The following is a 21,831-nucleotide window of genomic DNA, read 5'->3' on the forward strand; positions in this document are numbered from 1 at the left end:
GTTTTAAAAGGCTGTCCCCAACAGTTTTCATATGGAATTGCTGTAATCTCTATGGGGCACAAACAGGGAGACTTTCCCTTATGTCACCCTCTCATTTTATCATTTCTGTGCCAGGCTCTGTCCTGGGCACTAGGAGTACAGGACTGAATCAAATCATACACAGCCTCTGAAGGAATCTAGTGGAGAAATAGCATAGAAATACAAAGAGCTAATTAAAATATAGCATGATAAGTCCTGATAGTGGAATGGACCGAATGCTTTGGAAGCACAGAGAATGGAACTGTGCTAAGAGACCAGAGAGGGAGGGAGGAAAGGCTTCACAGAGGAAGTGGATTTGAGCTGAGACTTGAAGGATAGGTAGCTGTTTGCCTGGGGGAATGGGAGGTGCGAATGCATTCCTGGTAGCAGGAAGGCCTGTGCCAAGGTTTGGGGTCCATGAATGAGCCTGGCTCATGGGGAACAGTGAGTGGGGCTGGAGGAGGGGGCAACTGGTGAAAGCTACATCAAGCCCTTTGCTCAGAACTTGTGCAGTCATCACAGCTAGCACCATACTGTTAGGTGAGGCACATATTTGTTAGTTCTCTATGCCAAGGACTGTTTCGTTCTGGTGGCCTCCAAGTTTTTTTCCCCCAGCATATGAATTATTTGTTTGAATGAACTGTTATGGAGAGAAAACACAGAAGTGGAGCTGCTCAGGGTGAAGTGAGGTAGGAGGCCTGGCACCCACCTCCACGCATCATCTGTTTCCGCCACAGCCCCCAGGAGCAATGAGGCTCCACAAAACGTGGCTTGAACACTGCTCTCACCTACTAATTCTGGAAATTCTCCTTACATCACAGAGTACCTCTTCCTCATTAAGACTGTGGAGAAATTTCCTTTGTATATTTAAAGGTAACCACTGAGCACTTTGACAAGCTTTCTTGCAGTGAAACCTGATAAGGTGGAAATTTGATGGATGAGAACCTTCTCATTCTCCATCTGGCCAGAGATAAAACAAAACTAGCTGGCTGGAGGAGGAAGTGTGAGGGCTTGGCTTTTCATTTCTAATGTGATTCTAAGATTTTAGGACATGTTATTTTTCAAACAATCCACTTTATCACATATATATATATATATTTAATCAGCCAGTCTGCTCTAAGAGAGCCCTGCCATGCAGAGGCAGCTCTCAGCCCAGTGCTGGTCTGGAGTGCACCTGTGAATCTTAAGGGAAAATTGCCCATTAGTGTAGAAATTGAGGCCATTAGTTGACATCATCATACAGGTCTTGCTGTGGCAGCACTAACTTTAAATCAAGGCGGTAGTCAGGTGTAGGGTAGGGTTTTTTTTTTTTTTTTCCTGTATAAACCCTTTGTTCAGAAGCAAATAAAACAGATGCACCCAGGGGGGCTCTGCAGATTCCTTAGGATGGTGGCTTTTTTTTATTGAAATAAAATATAATTTTCTGTGGTCTTCCCTAAGCTACTGAGTCAATTTCTAGAGGAAGGCCCAAGAACATGTAGTTAGAGGGTACTGATATCCAATCAGGTTTGGGTATTCCTAATCCTAGAGCTTCTTGGATTTGGCTTGTAAAACCACTGGTAGAGTAAAAAGAATACAGGTAGACCTGGTTTCAAATCCTGCTTCCACTACTTTTTACCTATGTTGCTTTGGTTAAGTTGCTTGAAGTCTTTGAACTTCAGTTTTCTGATTGGTAAAATGGGTATAATTAAAGTACAGACAACCTTCAGGAGATATTAGGGATTGGAATAAAGCAAGTCTTATGAATTTTTTGGTTTTCCAGTGAATATAAAAGTTATGTTAACACTATACTGTGGCCTATTATGTGTGCAACAGCATTATGTCTAAAATAACAACATACATACCTGAATTAAAAATACTGCCAAAAATACTAATGATCATCAGAACCTTCAGCTAGTTGTAGTCTTTCTTGGTGGAAGGTCGTGCCTCAATGTGAATGGCTGCTGACTGATCAGGGTGGTTGGTTGCTGCAAGAATGAAGTTTGCCACTTTTTTTTTTTTTTTTTTTTTTCTACCTACGAATCTACCTATCTCATCTGTATTTGTGAAAAAAAAATTACAACCCAAAGAGATTAAGAGGCTTTGATAAGATTATACAGAGCTGGGACTCAAACTTGGATCTTCAGACCCAGACCTTGCGATGGATTTAGAACAATCTGCATCCATGATTTAATTGGGAGAGGGACAAGGGATTGAAATTCTTGGCTTGTCTTCCTGTAAATAGAAGCTGTGATTGTGTTGACATTGGTAATAATTCTTCTCCGAGACTAAGAAAAGCAACAGAAATTACAGTTACCAAGTGCTTTCCCATTTGTAACCTCAGGTGATTTCCCCAACAGTGTGGGGTGGGGGATTAATGGTATCACCACCTCCTCCTTACAGATAAAGAAACAAAGTCTTCAAAGGTTGAATAATGTTGGGAACTACTATAAACTATAGACTAACAAATGTTAAGTTAATATTTTTTTTAAGTATAAAACTAAGCTATATATTTTGTGTATACAGATATATGTATATATCCACATAGACAACTGCATATAATGTACACTTAAAAACATACAAAATAGCATAAGATTATTTTTCCTTTTCATCAATAAAATGCTCAGGCATAGAAAAATATACATCATTTAACCAAAAACTTATAAATGTTTCCCTTGGTTTAAAAAACAAAACATTTCAAATAAAATTCAACCCCATAAGTAACTGAACGTTAAACCTCCAGTAACATATTCTCTTATCTCAGGCAAGAGTTTAAAATTAGTCTGCCCTTGCTTATACTTTTATGCTCCTCCTACATATGCATTTGTGCAGAAACAGTATACAGTATTATTTTATATGTTTAAAGCTTTTTTTTTTTTTTTTATTATACTTTAGGGTTTTAGGGTACATGTGCACAATGTGCAGGTTTGTTACATATGTATCCATGTGCCATTTTGATTTCCTGCACCCGTTAACTCGTCATTTAGCATTAGGTATATCTCCTAATGCTGTCCCTCCCCCCTCCCCCGACCCCACAACAGTCCCCGGAGTGTGATGTTCCCCTTCCTGTGTCCATGAGTTCTCATTGTTCAATTCCCACCTATGAGTGAGAACATGCGGTGTTTGGTTTTTTGTCCATGCGATAGTTTACTGAGAATGATGTTTTCCAGTTTCATCCATGTCCCTACAAAGGACACGAACTCATCATTTTTTATGGCTGCATAGTATTCCATGGTGTATATGTGCCACATTTTCTTAATCCAGTCTATCGTTGTTGGACATTTGGCTTGGTTCCAACTCTTTGCTATTGTGAATAGTGCCGCAATAAACATACGTGTGCATGTGTCTTTATAGCAGCATGATTTATAGTCCTTTGGGTATATACCCAGTAATGGGATGGCTGGGTCAAATGGTATTTCTAGTTCTAGATCCCTGAGGAATCGCCACACTGACTTCCACAATGGTTGAACTAGTTTACAGTCCCACCAACAGTGTAAAAGTGTTCCTATTTCTCCACATCCTCTCCAGCACCTGTTGTTTCCTGATTTTTTAATGATGGCCATTCTAACTGGTGTGAGATGGTATCTCACTGTGGTTTTGATTTGCATTTCTCTGATGGCCAGTGATGATGAGCATTTCTTCATGTGTTTTTTGGCTGCATAAATGTCTTCTTTTGAGAAGTGTCTGTTCATGTCCTCTGCCCACTTTTTGATGGCGTTCTTTGTTTTTTTCTTGTAAATTTGTTTGAGTTCATTGTAGATTCTGGATATTAGCCCTTTGTCAGATGAGTAGGTTGCAAAAATTTTCTCCCATTGTGTAGGTTGCCTGTTCACTCTGATGATAGTTTCTTTTGCTGTGCAGAAGCTCTTTAGTTTAATGAGATCCCATTTGTCGATTTTGGCTTTTGTTGCCATTGCTTTTGGTGTTTTAGACATGAAGTCCTTGCCCACGCCTATGTCCTGAATGGTATTGCCTAGGTTTTCTTGTAGGATTTTAATGGTTTTAGGTCTAACATATAAATCTTTAATCCATCTTGAATTAATTTTTGTATAAGGTGTAAGGAAGGGATCTAGTTGCAGCTTTCTACATATGGCTAGCCAGTTTTCCCAGCACCATTTATTAAATAGGGAATCTTTTCCCCATTTCTTGTTTTTGTCAGGTTTGTCAAAGATCAGATAGTTGTAGATATGCGGCATCATTTCTGAGGGCTCTGTTCTGTTCCATTGATCTATGTCTCTGTTGTGGTACCAGTACCATGCTGTTTTGGTTACTGTAGCCTTGTAGTATAGTTTAAAGTCAGGTAGCGTGATGCCTCCAGCTTTGTTCTTTTGGCTTAGGATTGACTTGGTGATGCGGGCTCTTTTTTGGTTCCATATGAACTTTAAAGTAGTTTTTTCCAATTCTGTGAAGAAAGTCATTGGTAGCTTGATGGGGATGGCATTGCATCTATAAATTACCTTGGGCAGTATGGCCATTTTCACGATATTGATTCTTCCAACCCATGAGCATGGAATGTTCTTCCATTTGTTTGTATCCTCTTTTATTTCATTGAGCAGTGGTTTGTAGTTCTCCTTGAAGAGGTCCTTCACATCCCTTGTAAGTTGGATTCCTAGGTATTTTATTCTCTTTGAAGCAATTGTGAATGGGAGTTCACTCATGATTTGGCTCTCTGTTTGTCTGTGATTGGTGTACAAGAATGCTTGTGATTTTTGTACATTAATTTTGTATCCTGAGACTTTGCTGAAGTTGCTTATCAGCTTAAGGAGATTTTGGGCTGAGACAATGGGGTTTTCTAGATATACAATCATGTCATCTGCAAACAGGGACAATTTGACTTCCTCTTTTCCTAATTGAATACCCTTTATTTCCTTCTCCTGCCTGATTGCTCTGGCCAGAACTTCCAGCACTATGTTGAATAGGAGCGGTGAGAGAGGGCATCCCTGTCTTGTGCCAGTTTTCAGAGGGAATGCTTCCAGTTTTTGCCCATTCAGTATGATATTGGCTGTGGGTTTGTCATAGATAGCTCTTATTATTTTGAGATACGTCCCATCAATACCTAATTTATTGAGAGTTTTTAGCGTGAAGGGTTGTTGAATTTTGTCAAAGGCCTTTTCTGCATCTATTGAGATAATCATGTGGTTTTTGTCTTTGGTTCTGTTTATGTGCTGGATTACATTTATTGATTTGCATATGTTGAACCAGCCTTGCATCCCATGGATGAAGCCCACTTGATCATGGTGGATAAGCTTTTTGATGTGCTGCTGGATTCGGTTTGCCAGTATTTTATTGAGGATTTTTGCATCAATGTTCATTAAGGATATTGGTCTGAAATTCTCTTTTTTGGTTATGTCTCTGCCAGGTTTTGGTATCAGGACGATGCTGGCTTCGTAAAATGTGTTAGGGAGGATTCCCTCTTTTTCTATCGATTGGAATAGTTTCAGAAGGAATGGTACCAGTTCTTCCTTGTACCTCTGGTAGAATTCAGCTGTGAATCCATCAGGTCCTGGACTCTTTTTGGTTGGTAAGCTATTGATTATTGCCACAATTTCAGAACCTGTTATTGGTCTATTCAGAGATTCAACTTCTTCCTGGTTTAGTCTTGGGAGGGTGTATTTGTCGAGGAATTTATCCATTTCTTCTAGATTTTCTAGTTTATTTGCGTAGAGGTGTTTGTAGTATTCTCTGATGGTAGATTGTATTTCTGTGGGATCGGTGGTGATATCCCCTTTTTCGTTTTTTGTTGCATCTATTTGATTCTTCTCTCTTTTCTTCTTTATTAGTCTTGCTAGCGGTCCATCAATTTTGTTGATCTTTTCAAAAAACCAACTCCTGGATTCATTAATTTTTTGAAGGGTTTTTTGTGTCTCTATTTCCTTCAGTTCTGCTCTGATTTTAGTTTTTTCTAGCCTTCTGCTAGCTTTTGAATGTGTTTGTTCTTGCTTTTCTAGTTCTTTTAATTGTGATGTTAGGGTGTCAATTTTGGATCTTTCCTGCTTTCTCTTGTGGGCATTTAGTGCTATAAATTTCCCTCTACACACTGCTTTGAATGTGTCCCAGAGATTCTGGTATGTTGTGTCTTTGTTCTCGTTGGTTTCAAAGAACATCTTTATTTCTGCCTTCATTTCATTATGTACCCAATAGTCATTCAGGAGCAGGTTGTTCAGTTTCCATGTAGTTGAGCGGTTTTGAGTGAGTTTCTTAATCCTGAGTTCTACTTTGATTGCACTGTGGTCTGAGAGACAGTTTGTTATAATTTCTGTTCTTTTACATTTGCTGAGGAGAGCTTTACTTCCAACTATGTGGTCAATTTTGGAATAGGTGTGGTGTGGTGCTGAAAAAAATGTATATTCTGTTGACTTGGGGTGGAGAGTTCTGTAGATGTCTATTAGGTCCACTTTATGTAGAGCTGAGTTCAATTCCTGGATATCCTTGTTAACTTTCTGTCTCGTTGATCTGTCTAATGCTGACAGTGGGGTGTTAAAATCTCCCATTATTATTGTGTGGGAGTTTAAGTCCCTTTGTAGGTCACTGAGGACTTGCTTTATGAATCTGGGTGCTCCTGTGTTGGGTGCATATATATTTCGGATAGTTAGCTCTTCTTGTTGAATTGATCCCTTTACCATTATGTAATGGCCTTCTTTGTCTCTTTTGATCTTTGTTGGTTTAAAGTCTATTTTATCAGAGACTAGGATTGCAACACCTGCCTTTTTTTGTTTTCCAGTTGCTTGATAGATCTTCCTTCATCCCTTTATTTTGAGTCTATGTGTGTCTCTGCACATGAGATGGGTTTCCTGAATACAGCACACTGATGGGTCCTGACTCCTTATCCAGTTTGCCAGTCTGTGTCTTTTGATTGGAGCATTTAGCCCATTTACATTTAACGTGAATATTGTTATGTGTGAATCTGATCCTGTCATTATGATGTTAGTTGGTTATTTTGCTTGTTATTTGCTATAGTTTCTTCCTAGCCTCGATGATCTTTACAATTTGGCATGTTTTTGCAGTGGCTGGTACCGGTTTTTCCTTTCCATGTTTAGTGCTTCCTTCAGGAGCTCTTTTAGGGCAGGCCTGGTGGTGACAAAATCACTCAGCGTTTGCTTGTCTGTAAAGTATTTTATTTCTCCTTCACTTATGAAGCTTAGTTTGGCGGGATAGGAAATTCTGGGTTGAAAATTCTTTTCTTTAAGAATGTTGAATATCGGCCCCCACTCTCTTCTGGCTTGTAGAGTTTCTGCTGAGAGATCAGCTGTTAGTCTGATGGGCTTCCCTTTGTGGGTAACCCGACCTTTCTCTCTGGCTGCCCTTAACATTTTTTCCTTCATTTCAACTTTGGTGAATCTGACAATTATGTGTCTTGGAGTTGCCCTTCTCGAGGATTATCTTTGTGGCGTTCTCTGTATTTCCTGAATCTGAATGCTGACCTGCCTTGCTAGATTGGGGAAGTTCTCCTGGATAATATCTTGCAGAGTGTTTTCCAACTTGGTTCCATTCTCCCCATCATTTTCAGGTACACCAATCAGACGTAGGTTTGGTCTTTTCACATCGTCCCAAATTTCTTGGAGGCTTTGTTCATTTCTTTTTATTCTTTTTTCTCTAAACTTCCCTTCTCTCTTCATTTCATTCATTTCATCTTCCATCAGCGATACCCTTTCTTCCAGTTGATCACATCTGCTACTGAGGCTTCTGCAATCTTCGCGTAGTTCTCAAAACTTGGCTTTCAGCTCCATCAGCTCCTTTAAGCCCTTCTCTCCATTGGTTATTCTAGTTATCCATTCTTCTAATTTTTTTTCAAAGTTTTTAACTTCTTTGCTATTGTTTTGAATTTCCTCTCGTAGCTCAGAGTAGTTTGATCGTCTAAAGCCTTCTTCTCTCAACTCATCAAAGTCATCCTCCATCCAGCTTTGTTGCATTGCTGGTGAGGAACTGCGTTCCTTTGGAGAGGAGAGGTGCTCTGTTTTTTAGAGTTTCCAGTTTTTTTGCTCTGTTTTTTCCCCATCTTTGTGGTTTTATCTACTTTTTGTCTTTGATGATGGTGATGTACAGATGGGTTTTTGGTGTGGATGTCCTTTCTGTTTGTTAGTTTTCCTTCTACCAGACAGGACCCTCAGCTGCAGGTCTGTTGGAGTTTACTAGAGGTCCACTCCAGACCCTGTTTGGCTGGGTGTCAGCAGCGGTGGCTGCAGAACAGCGGATTTTCGTGAGACCACAATTTCAGCTGTCTGATAGTTCCTCTGAAAGTTTTGTCTCAGAGGAGTACCCAGTTGAATGAGGTGTCAGTCTGTCCCTACTGGGGGGGTGCCTCCCAGTTAGGCTGCTCAGGGGTGAGGGACCCACTTTAGGAGGCAGTCTGTCCGTTCTCAGATCTCCAGCTGCGTGCTGGGAGAACCACTACTCTCTTCAAAGCTGTCAGTCAGACAGGGACATTTAAGTCTGTGGAGGTTCTTGCTGAGTTTTTGTTTGTCTGTGCCCTGCCCCCAGAGGTGGAGCCTACAGAGGCAGGCAGGCCTCCTTGAGCTGTGGTGGGCTCTACCCAGTTCGAGCTTCCTGGCTGCTTTGTTTACCTAAGCAAGCCCGGGCAATGGCGGGCGCCCCTCCCCCAGCCTCGCTGCCGCCTTGCAGCTTGATCTCAGACTGCTGTGCTAGCAATCAGCGAGACTCCGTGGGCATAGGACCCTCCGAGCCAGGTGCGGGACACAATCTCCTAGTGTGCCGTTTTCCAGGCCCGTTGGAAAAGCGCAGTATTAGGATGGGACTGACCCGATATTCCAGGTGCCGTCTGTTTCCCCTTTCTTTGACTAGGAAAGGGAACTCCTTGACCCCTTGCGCTTCCTGAGTGAGGCAATGCCTCGCCCTGCTTCGGCTCGCGCACAGTGCGCTTCACTGACTGCCCTGCACCCACTGTTAGGCACTCCCTAGTGAGACGAAACCGGTACCTCAAGCAGAAATGCAGAAATCACCCATCTTCTGTGTCGCTGGGGCTGGGAGCTGGAGACGGGAGCTGTTCCTATTTGGCCATCTTGGCTCCACCCCTCGAAGTTTGCCACATTGATTAACTCTTCGTTTAACAAAATATTTCTCTATGTCATGTGGTGCTGTTTGTAGCATTTTACCCACAATAGAACTTCTTTCAAAACTGGAGTCAGTCCTCTCAAACCCTGCTACTGCTTTATCAACTAAGTTTACATAATATTCTAAGTCTTTTGTTGTCATTTCAACGTTCACAGCATCTTGAGATGGAGAAGATTCCATCTCAACAAACTACTTTCTTTGCCCGTTCATAAAAAGTAATTCTGTATTTGTTCAAGCTTTATCATGATATTGCAGCAATTCAGTCACATCTTCAGACTCCACTTCTAGTTCTCTTGCTATTTCCACCACATTAGCAGTGAAGTAAAGTCTTGAATCCCTCAAAGTCATCCATGAGGGTTGGAATCAAATTCTTCCAAACTCCTGTAATGTTGGTATTTTGACCCTTCTCATGAATCACAAATGTTCCTAAGGGCATTTAGAATGATGAATCCTTTCCAGAAGGTTTTCCATTTATTTTGCCCAGATCCATCAGAGGAATCACTCTTTACAGATGTATTTCTTAAATACTTGAAAAGTTAAAATTACTCCTTGATCTGTGGGTTGCAGAATGGATGTTGTGTTAGTAGGCATGAAAACAGCATTCATCTTCTTGTATATCTCCATCAGAGCTCTTGGATGACCAGGTGCATTGTCAATGAGCAGTAATATTTTTAAAGGAATCTTTGTTTCTGAACAGTAGGTCTCAACAGTAGGCTTGAAATATTCAGTAAACCATGCTGTAAACAGATGTGCTGTCATTTAGGCTTTGTTGTTCCATTGTAGAGCACAGATAGAGTAGATTTTGCGTAATTTTTAAGTTCTGGAATCATAAGTGAGCACTGGCTTCCAGTTAAAGTTACCAGCTGCATTAGCCCCTAATAAGGAAGTCACCCTGTCTTTTGAAGTTTTGAAGCCAGACATTGACTGCTCCTCTCTAGCTATGAAACTCCTAGATGGCATCTTCTTCCAATGTAAGGCTGTTTCATCTGCATTAAAAACCTGTTTAGTGTAGCTACCTCCATCAGTTAGCTTAGATCTCTTGGATAACTTACTGCAGCTTCTTCATCAGCACTTGTAACTTTACCTTACACTTTTATGTTACTTAGATAACTTATTTCCTTAAACCTCAGGAACCAACCTCTGCTAGCTTCAATTTTTGTTTTTTCTTTTTGCAGCTTCTTCACCTCTCTCAGCTTTCATAGAATTGAAGAGAGTTAAGGCTTTGCTCTGGATTAGACTTTGGCTTAAGGGAATGTTGTGACTGGTTTGATCTATTCAGACCACAGCTTTCTCTGTATCAGCAAGGCTGTTTAGCTTTCTTACCATTCATATGTTCACTGGAGTAGCACTTTTAATTTCCTTCAAGAACTTTTTCTTTGCATTCACAATTTGGCTAACTGGTGCAAGACACCTAGCTTTTGGCTATATTGACTTTTGACATGTCGTCCTCACTAAGCTTAATCATTTCTAGCTTTTGATTTAAAAAGTGAGAGAGATGTGACTCTTCCTTTCACTTGAACACTTAGAAGCCATTATAGGGTTATTCACTGGCCTAATTTCAATTTTGTTGTATCATAGGGCATAGGGAGGCATGAGGAGAGGGAAGGAGACAGAGGAATGGCCAGTTGGTGGAGCACTTGGAATACACTTTTATCCGTTAAGTTTGCCATCTTATATGGGTGTGATTTGAGGCCCTGCCAAACAATTGGAATAGGAATATCAAAGATCACTGATCACCATAACAGATACTAATAGTGAAAAAGTTTGAAATATTGCAAGAATTACCCAAAGGCGACACAGAGACATGAAATGAACACATGCTGTTGGAAAAGTGATGCTGACAGACTTGGTTGATGCAGGGTTGCTGCAGACCTTGAATTTGTAAAAATACAAAATCTCTGTGAAGTGCAGTAGAGCAGAGCACAATGAAATGAACTATGCCTGTACCTGCTTCATAGGGTTGTGAGAGTTGAGTGAGGTGATGGGTAAAGTGCCCAGCACTCTCCTAAATGTCATAGAGTTTGTAGAAGAAAATGTTGGGTGGTATTTATGAGGATGATTGTTGATGGCCTGAGTACTCAGATTGGGCCTTGTGGAAGAGGTGGCACTTGAATTGGGCCTTGAAGGATAGCGTGCTTTCTCTAGGTGGAACTGGAGGGAATTTGTACTTTTTCCAGGTGGAGGGGACTGGTAGATACAGGCAGAGAGCCTGAAAGTATGTTAATGAAGTGGTTGGATGAAGAGGACTGGTTGCAGATAAAGCTGAAATGTAAGCTGAAGCCCACTGGTAGAAGCCTTGAGTAGACTCCTTGTAGGGTAGCTTCATTCTGCAGTTAACTTGCAGTCACTGAAGGATGCCGAGCAGAGACATAATGATCAGAGGTCTACATGTGGTTTAGTGGGGTGAACTCAGAAGCAGCGAGACCAGTTAGGAAGCTGTTGCAGCTGACTGGCTGGGAGCTGAGTTCTGAAGAAGGCAGAGGCAGTGGGATGCGGGGTAGGGAGCTGTCTGGCGAGAGGAATACCTTTCTTAGTACTGCAGCTTCTACCCTTCGTCCTTTCTAATTAAGGAATGAGGAGTTACTAATCTGAGTGATGAGAGTTCAGGATATTTTGGGGGCCATCCTTGTTAATGGGTGAGTTATAAGAACCCAAGTTCCAGATTCTGTTGCTTTCCTGCTCCAGATGTAGCCAGGCCTAGCCTTTGCTGGGCAGGCCGACTCCCTCATTTCCTTGTCAGTCATCTTTGTGCACTTCTACTTCTACTTGAGTAAGAGGACTTGGGCAGCTCCCTAAGCTGCATACACCCTCTCTTTTCCCAAACAATATACAACATCAACTACTCCAAACCCTTAATTTTATCAGAAAGCACTTATCTGGATATGAGATTGTCACAGAATTGTACTTTGATTCCCATTCTGCTATTGTTGTGTATAACTCCTTTGAGAACTCTGGGGATAGCAGGAGTGATGGACAAGGCACTGTTTGGATACTCTTGGCGATGAAAAGCACCCAATCCTCGCTTTTCATCTCCCAGGTGCTCTATGTTGAGGGCGTGCTGCACCTTGAGGCATGGGTTAACTGTCGGATGACAAGGTGACTGTGAGAGGGAGGGGCAAGAGCTGAACCTTGTGGTGGGGTGGGGGTGGTGGTGGTGATGCCATGGCCATGTGAGGAAACCGGGTAGTGAGGATCAGCCTGGGAGTTGTATGTGGGGACAGAGAGAGGTGAGATGGCTTCATTTGCTCTGCACTAGCTTCTATGCTGGGCACCCATTGTGCATTCTCTCCTCCAGACCTCCAAGGACCCTGGGAGTTTGCATTATTATCTTCATTTACCGGAAAGGAAACACTCAGAAAGATTTAAGTTATCCATCTCTGGTCACACTGCTAGTTAGCAGTAGAGGCAGGATTTAAGACTAGGGCTGTCTGTTTTCACAGTCCAGGAATATCGAAGGAGGTTTGAAAAAACTACCCAAGATGATCAATTTTCAGTTCTGATTGTTGTACTCAGGCAAGACATGCTGTTTCCATGCCTCCCCAAAACATTTATTAGAACCCCACTGGTGGCAAGTGCATGAGCCTGTCTGCGTCTTTGTGTTGCCATGGCAGCCACTCTTCTTCAGGGCCACCTCTGCACACAAACCTGCCCTCCCCTTATGGTCATTTTACTTTAAACCTTCTTTGACTGCTCTTCATATGAGGTTGAAGGTGCTTGGTTCTGCCCCATTCATTAGAAGGAGGGCCTCGGTCTCAGGCTAGAGAGTCCATCAATCCAAGTCCTTAAGAAATGATAAATTAATTTCAGGTATTGAAATTATTGGCTAGTGGAAGCCTGTGTCACAGAGTGGTTTTATGTTTTCTTTAGCCTTAACAGTAGTGCATTTGGGTGGAAAAAGCACAGAATTTGGGGTCACACCGACTGGGGTTTGGATTTCAGCACTAGAACTTACTAGAGCTTTTGTAAAGCTTCGTGAAAATCTCTCAACCTCTGTGGGCCTTAGTTCTCTTTCTGTAAAAACAGGACTAATAATATTTACCATGTAGGCAGTCATTAGGGTTGGAGATACTTTATGTAAAAATGCCTTGGCCTGTGCTTGGTTCATAGCTGGTGCTCAGTAAATGGTGGTTTCCATAACTAATGAGTAAAATAAGAGAAGCGGTCTACTTTCCCCAAGGTCGTGATGATGTTGTGGGGCTGATCCCCCCTCCACCCCAAATGTACATGCACACAAATTTGCATAGGATCCCTGGCCCAGTCAATGGTCCTTAGGTTAATAACTCCTAATCTTGGGGAATGACAAAACTACATGTCCTTCATGGAATTCTGTAATAGGTCATTTTCACGTTGTCAACTCTGTTAGGGGATTTGTGGGAGAAATGTGGCACATTAGTAGCCCTTATCACTTAAGCCATGTAAGACGTTCTTAACCTAGGTAGCTGAATTAAAAATTAAAAGGAAATTAAAAGGAGAATGGAATAAATGGTTGCTGAATACACATACATACACTGGAATTTGAACCAGACATCGAAATATGGGTCTGATAGTCGTTTGTATAGAGGAGGAAACTGAATCTCGGAAATGTGGTAAGTGGACATGTAATTACTGTGCACAGGAAAAGTGCACACTCTTTACTCAGCATGATACATGAACATTTTTAGAATTAATGGGTATGCACGATCTTTCTAGGATGACATACACATTTATTGTGAATTTAAAGGTGTACCTAAATGGCTGGCTTAACAGAGGTTTTATAGTAATTCTTCACAGCATTTTTCAGGGGAAGATTTCTAAAAGTGAGTGTTAGATATACATTAAGTGGAGTGGCATCATAGCGTTAGTGAGTCATGCAAAAAAGATCTAAACCATGGTGTGGAGGCGAACTGAGAAGATTTCGAATGAGAGAGACCTGGAATAAGGCAGGTGCTGTCCCTTGCTAACTGTGATCTTAGGCAAATTACCTGTCTCAGCCTGTTTCCTCATTCATAAAATGAGAGCAGTCCCATCCATCTCATTCCTTGATTAATTCAGTCATCCAACAGATGCTTATTGAGTGCTTTCCTGGGTATCTATTGCTGCATAACAAATTACCCCAAAACAACAATCATTTCATTATACCTCATGAGTTTGTGAGCCAAGGACTTGGGCAGGGCATAGCTGGGTTTTCTGCTCCATGTGGCCCAGGTTACTCATGGTCTTCAGCTGGTGGATGGAGTGGGCTGGAGGGTCCATGATTCTTCACTCATATGTCTGGTACCTTGTCGGGGATGGCTGGAAAGAACAGAAACTGACACGGTGTCACTTCTGCCATATTCTCATGGTCACAGCAGGTGTTACACTGCCCAGATTCAATAGGAGGGGACATAGACTCCACACCTCCTGATGGAAGGAAAGTCAAATAATTTATGGCTATGTTTAATCTGCCACAGTGTCTGCTATGTGCCAGGTACCATTCTAGGTGCTGGAGATATAGCAGCAAACAAAATACACAAAACTCCCTGCCCTCATGGAACTTGCATTCTGGTGGGAAAACTGCAAGCAAAATACACATATAAATTAAATACTATATTAGGAGGTGCCATGGGGCACAATGGTGAAGGGAAGGAATATGGAGAGTATTGTGGATGGTCAGGGAAGATTGGTCTGAGAAGATGATGGTTGAGCACACACTTGAAGAAAGTAAGGGAGCAACCTGGAGAACTTTCCAGATAGAGCAGCAGGCATAAGGGCTCTGACCTGGTGTGTAAGAGGAATGGCAAGACAGCCAGGGTTGCTGGAGCAGAACTGGCTGGGGAGAGCCACAGGGGAAGAGGGCAGCGAGGTCAGGGGGGTCCAACTGGTGGGGGCCTTGTGGGCCATCGTATGTTGTGAAGAGTAAATGCGTCATTATGAAAGTGTCTAGCACCTTGCCTGGAACAATGGTAGGTGCTTGACACACAGTAGCATCTATTAATAGAACTCAGATGTGGGAGCTCCCAGGTGTAGGAATTTTCAGGTATGGGAATTCCCAGGCCCCCCCTTACTCCACTCAGTACCCACTCTTTAGCTACAGCCGCTCTTCTGGCCCTGGTGGTACTGACTGTTTCTGAGCAGTCACCGGCCAGCAAAACACAATCAGGAAGGCAAAAACATGATGATACCCATTTGAAAGGTGAACCCTCATAATCAGCCTCTTCTCTAATAGCATTAGTATGGTAGCTAGACCTTGCCCTGGTAGATTTTGTAATGTAGGGGGAAAATGAGTTTGTGTGTGTATGTTTTTGTCTGTATACCTTGGGTGATTCTTGAGAGATCAGCTTTTCATTATGACTGTCCTTGAAACTATTTTCATTCATGGCCGACAAGGACAATTTGCACAAGGAGAAATTCAGACAATAGTCAAATATATAGAAGCATGATTGGCAATCAAAGAATGCAAATTCAAACACCTGTGAAGAACCTTTTTATACCAATTAAATTAGCAAACATTTAAGAAAGTATCAGTGCTGGTGAGGATGTGGTGAAACAAAAAACTCCCACTTGGTGATTGCATTTTTGCTACTGTTTTTTTGGAAGGAAGTTTGTCACTTTGTAGAAAGAATTCTGAAAACATGCTTACCCTTGGGCCTAGTAATTCTACTTTTGGGGATTTAGCCTAAGAAAACAAATCAGAAGTTAGAAAAAAAAAACTTGTTTTATGCTCACAGCTCTTCTTTTTTGTATTTTCTGTACTAGCAAACAGTTGGTGACAGTGGCAAGGTAGTTAAGTGACCTAAGAGATATGCATTAAAATTGCTCAGCGTAATGATCATGTGGTATCTTTCACTTCAGGCACTGCCTCGCCACCTGTCCTGCCTTTCCTTTAGACTAAAAGAATGAGCAGAGCCAAGTTGGAAGCTCCGTATTATAGCAGCTCTCTAGACCATTCTCATCTCTGTACTTGAAACGAAACAAAACAAAAAACTTTTCTTGACTTTATTCTCTTAAACTTTTCTTTTTGTTTAATTGTTCTTTTATGTCATCATTAATTGCTCTATGCTCTTTGTAGGCCATATAGTATAATGGAGTAAAGTGAAATGGGTAAAGTCCATACCAAACTTAAAACTGTATAAAAATTAGGGCTGCAGATGGACAAGAACTGAAAGGAGCACCTACTGTTTGAAAATGGTTTAATATATTGCCATGACTGTATTTTGGGGGAATGTTTTTATTCTTTAGCTTTAGAATTCTGTTAATGTTGCTTTAGTATCATTTGTATAATAATACAAAAAACCCTTTATTTCCTTCTCCAGAATTGAATTTCTGTTTACTGACATTTATAATTCATGATAGGTTCTTGGTCTGGCTGTTTGGAGTAAAGGTTTAGGGCAATCTCATCATCATCTTTTTGCCCAAGAAAAAAATTAACAATTTTTAAAGCATTTTAAAAAACGTTACTTTACCAATTATGAATGTAGTGTCTGCTTAGTGTGAAATATTTTAAAATTGAGAAAAGAATAACACAATTAAGAAAATCATCTATAATCATGTGTTCTGATACTTCTTGCAGGTTTCTAATAAGTACCTTTAAAAAAAAACAAACCCTGCTCATTATGGAAAATTTCAAATACCCACAAAAGGAGAGAGAATAGTACATTGAACCCGTATGTGTTTGTCTCCCAGCTTTAGCCATCATAAACTGAGAGCTAATCTTGTGTCATCTCTGCCCTCCCCATCATTCCCTCCTTTTCAACACTGAATTATTTTAAGCAGTTCCCAGACATACTACTTTATCAGTATTTCATTATGTTTTAAAAAGTACCATTTTCACATTAAAAAGGGTGGTAATCTCTTAAAATTACCAAATAACCAATAAATGTTTAAATTTTCCTGATTGTCTCATTAAAAACAATTGTTTGAAATAATTTGTTTAAATCATGGTCCAAGGATGGGATTGGTGGCTCATGCCTGTAATCCCAGCACTTTGGGAGACTGAGATGGGAGGATTGCTTGAGCCTAGGAATTTGAGATAAACTTGGACAACTTAGTAAGACCTTGTCTCTAAAAAAAGATAAATCATGATCCAAACAAGGTATATACGTTGCATTTTATTTACTTATTTATTTATTTATTTTAGAGATGGGGTCTTGCCATGTTGCCCAGGCTGGTGTCAAATTCCTGGGCTCAAGTGATCCTTCTGCCTTGGGCTTCCAAAGTGTTAGTATTACAGGCGTGAGTCACCACACCCATGGATATGTTTTTTTTTTTTTTCTTTAAACTTTTTATTTTGAAATAATTTTAAACATACAGGAAAGGTGCAAAAACAATATAGAAAGTTCCCATATATCCTGTAGTGTTAACATTTTGCATAACTGTGGCATACTTACCAGTATCAGGAAATTAACATTGATGCAACACTATGAACTAATCTACAAACTCTATTTATATTCTGCCAGTTTTCCCATGAGTGACCCTTTTCTGGTTCAGGATCTCATGAAGGATCCACATTGAATTGTCATGTCTGCTTAGTCTTGGCTAGTCTGGAACAGTTGCTCAGATTTTGTCTTTTATGACCTTGACTGGTTTGAAGAGGACTGGTCAGTTATTTTGTGAAATGTTCTTAAATTTGGGCTTGTCTGGTGTTTCTCTCATGTTGGGGTGATCAGACCCAACACCAGGTCGTGGGGGGCAACGAAGTCCGTTGGAGTCAAAGGAATGAGAAAAGACACTTTGAGAGAGAAAGTGGGACCAGGGGGCCATCACTAAGTATGGAGGCTACGAAGGCCCGGAGCTCTGGAAGCCCAGACTATTTATTGGTGATCAAACAAAGAAACAGGTGATGAGAATATGGGAAAGGGCAAGCACATGATCTACAGCTGTGACGGTTTAGCATTTCCTTTGCGGCATATGGAACATGTTCTGCTACTTGAGATAATGGAGAGCAGGTTCTTTTAACTCAAGATACAATTCATCCTGGGAGAGCGAGGAGCAAGGAGCCAGCAAGTCTAGACACATTCTAGAGCCACAAGGGATTTTATGCCCTGAGCCCTGGATTCTATCCAAGCCACGAGGGGTTTTATGCCCTGGGCTTAGATTATGGTGCGTCAGGGTAGCCTTCCACCCTTTAGCACAGAGCTTGGTGTTCCAAAGGCCACAGGGGGTTTTAGACCCTGAACCCCGGACATGTTCCAAGACTCTTTTACATTGTGTCAGATATCAAGCCCTGCCTCAGCTTCTCCCAACACTCAGCTTTTCTCCCAACACTCTCATGATTAGATTGAGGTTATGTGTTTTTGGCAAGAATAGCATGGAAGTGATGTGCTCTTCTTAGTGTATTGTATTTGGAGGTGCGTAAGGTCAATCTGTCATTATTGATGAGGTTAGTGCTAGTCACTTAGTTAAAGTGGAATTTTCTGGGTTTCTTCACTATAAAGCCACTATTTTATTCCCTTTATAATTAATTTTGTGGGGAGATCTTTTGAGACCATATGAATATCCTGCTTCTCGTCATACTTTGAAGAATTCTAGCATCTATTGGTGATTCTTACCCGCAACAGTTATTACTGTGGTGTTTACCTAGTTGTTATTTTCTTTTTCTATCTTTCCTTCTATTCTCATTAGTTGTATGTCTACCATGAGGAAGAGCTGTCCTCTTCCTCCTCCTGCATTTATTATTTAGTTATTTGTTTCTATCAGTATGGACTTGCAGATATTGTTTTACTCTACAAGTTATAAGCCATTGCTATCATTATTTATTTTATTGTTCAAATTGACCCAGATTTGGCCATTGGGAGCTCCTTCAAATTGATTCCTGTGCCTTTTCAATATGACTCCTCATTTTTTGAGCAATTCCTTGCTTTCTAGGAGCACAAGGTCTCCTAGGCTCATTTCGTATTATATTTCCCCTGCTCTAGGCCTGGAATCAAGTATTTCCCCAAGAAACACTGGTTTCTTTTATTGGAAAATGATATTTAGAAACCAAGATGTGAATGTTAGGTATCCTCATTACTACTGGAGTGATATTGCCTCTAGGATTTGTCAGTGTACAGAGCTGAAATATGTGTATTTACACATGCATACAAACATGTATATTTCTGTCTTTCCAATTCTGTGTGTGTGTGTGATCATGAATTCAGACTAATTCTGCAGAGTTCATTCTCCCCTTTCTTTCCTTTTTTTTTTTTTTTCAACTGAGTCTTGCTGTACCACCCAGGCCGGAGTGCAGTGGTGCCATCTTGGCTCACTGCAACCTCTGCCTCTCGGATTCAAGCGATTCTCCTGCTTCAGCCTCCCGAGTAGCTGGGATTATTGGCATGTGCCACCACGCCCCGCTCATTTTTGTATTTTTCGTGGAGACAGGGTTTCGCCATGTTGGCCAAGCTGGTCTCAAACTCCTGACCTCAAGTGATCTGCCTGCCTCCGTCTCCCAAAGTGCTCAGATTACAGGCCAACTTTTCAACTTATTGTTTAATAAGTAAGCAGGTTCTCCCTCCTTTTTTTTACGCCATGTAATTTGTTTGTTGAATATGTTGGGTCGTTTGTTCTTCACATTGTTTTTCACATTGTGGATTTTGCTGTTTCTGTAACGTCATTTGACTTATTTCTCTGTTGACTGTTTCTAGTAAAGTGGTAGTTTAGATAAGATGCATGGTCAAATTCAGGTTAAATTTTTTGGCAAGATTACATCATAAATGGTCATTTGTACTTTCAAATATTTGATAGTCCGTCTTTTTCTGATGTTACTAGCTATTGATCATTTGCAAATGGTGATAATTTGATTTCATTATTCCTTCTTTTATAGCTGAATACGTCTATAAAGAGAAACTTGGTTTTTCATCACCTATTTAGTTACCCTGAGGTGCAGCTCATACAGGAAAGTGAAAACAAGTTCCCTAGAATCCTCCAGTGGTGACTGTATTATTAGCTTCTATTGCTGCTGCAACAAATTACCACAAACTTGGTGGCTTAACAGTACAAATCTATTATCTTGCAATTCTAGAAGTCAGAAGTCTCAAATGGGTCCCACTGGACTAAAATCAAGGTGTTGGCAGGGCTGCGTTCCTCCTGAAGGCTCTAGAGGAGAATCATTTCCTTGCCTTTTCCAGCTCCTAGAGCCTACCTGATTTCTAGGTCTGAGTCCCCTTTCCATCCTCAGAACCAGCAATGTATTTGCATATATGCAGGTGACACTGATTATGCTGTTCTAGGGACTATGCTTTAGAACCACTGCTTTGAAGAACCCTGTTCTTTTTTATAGGAAAAGGCATTTAGAGACTATAGTCTGGATACCAGGGAGGACACCAATTCTAGCCTTTTTTAGTGAAAGGAAATGACAGAAAATAGAAGTTCATATTGATATTTCAAATTCAAATTTAGAGTGACAAGTTTTAACTTCTTTTATGTTTGTATTTCTTTTCTACTTAAAGTTTTGGGTTTTATGACAATAATTGTTTAATAAATATATATGTTATATATACTCACACAGTTTCAGAATAACATTACCAATATCATTACTTATAACATAATTACTAAAAACAGTTTAAGATTTTTTTACAACCTCTTTTGTACTTAGAGAAATATCCCACTAGGGATGTACAAATGATTCTGCTTCAAAGTTATTGAAATAATTTCTGTCTGTTTGGTTAACCAGTTAACTGGTTACAAAGTTAGATTCATTTGTTTGCTTGCTCTTTTTTCAGTTTTAGGGGATTTTATTTTATTTTTAAGATAATTGTATAAACGTTTAAATGATTGCAACGTCACGTATGTAAAATGAGTTCCAGTCTCTATCTTCGTCCCTTCTACCTTGTTCTCTCTTATATCTTATAGGCAGTCATTTAATTTGTTTCATGGTTAAATAAATGGCAGTATGCTATCCATACTTATTTCTCCTGGGTCTCTGCTGCTGCCACACACACTTAACCAAAATATTCTGAAGATTACTTTAGGGCAGTATATTTATAGAGAGAAAGAGTCCTCATTCCTTTTCCTTTATAGCTTAAGAGTGCTCCATTGTGAGAATGTACCATAGTTTTTTCCTCTGTTGGTGGACATTTGGATTGTATACAGCCTTTTGCTATTATGAATAGTGCTTCAGTATTACAAATAGTACATATTTAAAGGTAGTCACAATCATTCTGTATATGGTTTTTTTTTCCTTTTTCTATAACATGGGAATAACATGAACTTTTTTATGTTATTATAAATTCTTTGCAAATGGTATTAAGACAGTTTTTTTTCCTGATTATGAAGGTAATACAGGATTTTTTTTTTTTTTTTTTTTTTTTTGGAGGAGGAGTCTCGCTCTTTCACCCAGGCTGGAGTGCAGTGGCGCGATCTCGGCTCACTGCAGGCTCCGTCCCCAGGGGTTCACGCCATTCTCTTGCCCCAGCCTCCCACGTAGCTGGGACTACAGGCGCCCGCCACCTCGCCCGGCTAATTTTTTGTATTTTTTAGTAGAAACGGGGTTTCACCGTGTTAGCCAGGATGGTCTCGATCTCCTGACCTCGTGATCCGCCCGCCTTGGCCTCCCAAAGTGCTGGGATTACAGGCGTGAGCCACCGCGCCCTGCCAGGATTATTTAGAAATTGTGGAAACTTAGAAAAATAAATAAGTAAAAAATCAATGGAAAATTACCCACACTTCCTCTACTTAGATATACTGTTGTTGTTTTGATGTGTTACCTCATAGCCTTATGACATTTGTGTTAACATTTAGAAAATAATGAGCATCTTGTTATCTGTACAGTTTGATACTCTGGTTTGTTTTGACTCATAATTGTGGGTGTGTGTTTTTTAAATACTGTAC

At 40.6% G+C, this 21,831-nt stretch overlaps 1 protein-coding gene across 12 annotated transcripts in view; it reads left to right on the plus strand.

The window, feature by feature from the left end:
* The window catches only part of CDK5RAP2 (CDK5 regulatory subunit associated protein 2), a 191,903-nt gene that overhangs the window by 71,924 nt on the left and 98,148 nt on the right, over positions 1–21,831 (plus strand). The window lies entirely within an intron of this gene.

This window comes from Symphalangus syndactylus, chromosome 3 (genome assembly GCF_028878055.3).
Source record: "Symphalangus syndactylus isolate Jambi chromosome 3, NHGRI_mSymSyn1-v2.1_pri, whole genome shotgun sequence".
Lineage (NCBI taxonomy): Eukaryota > Metazoa > Chordata > Mammalia > Primates > Hylobatidae > Symphalangus > Symphalangus syndactylus.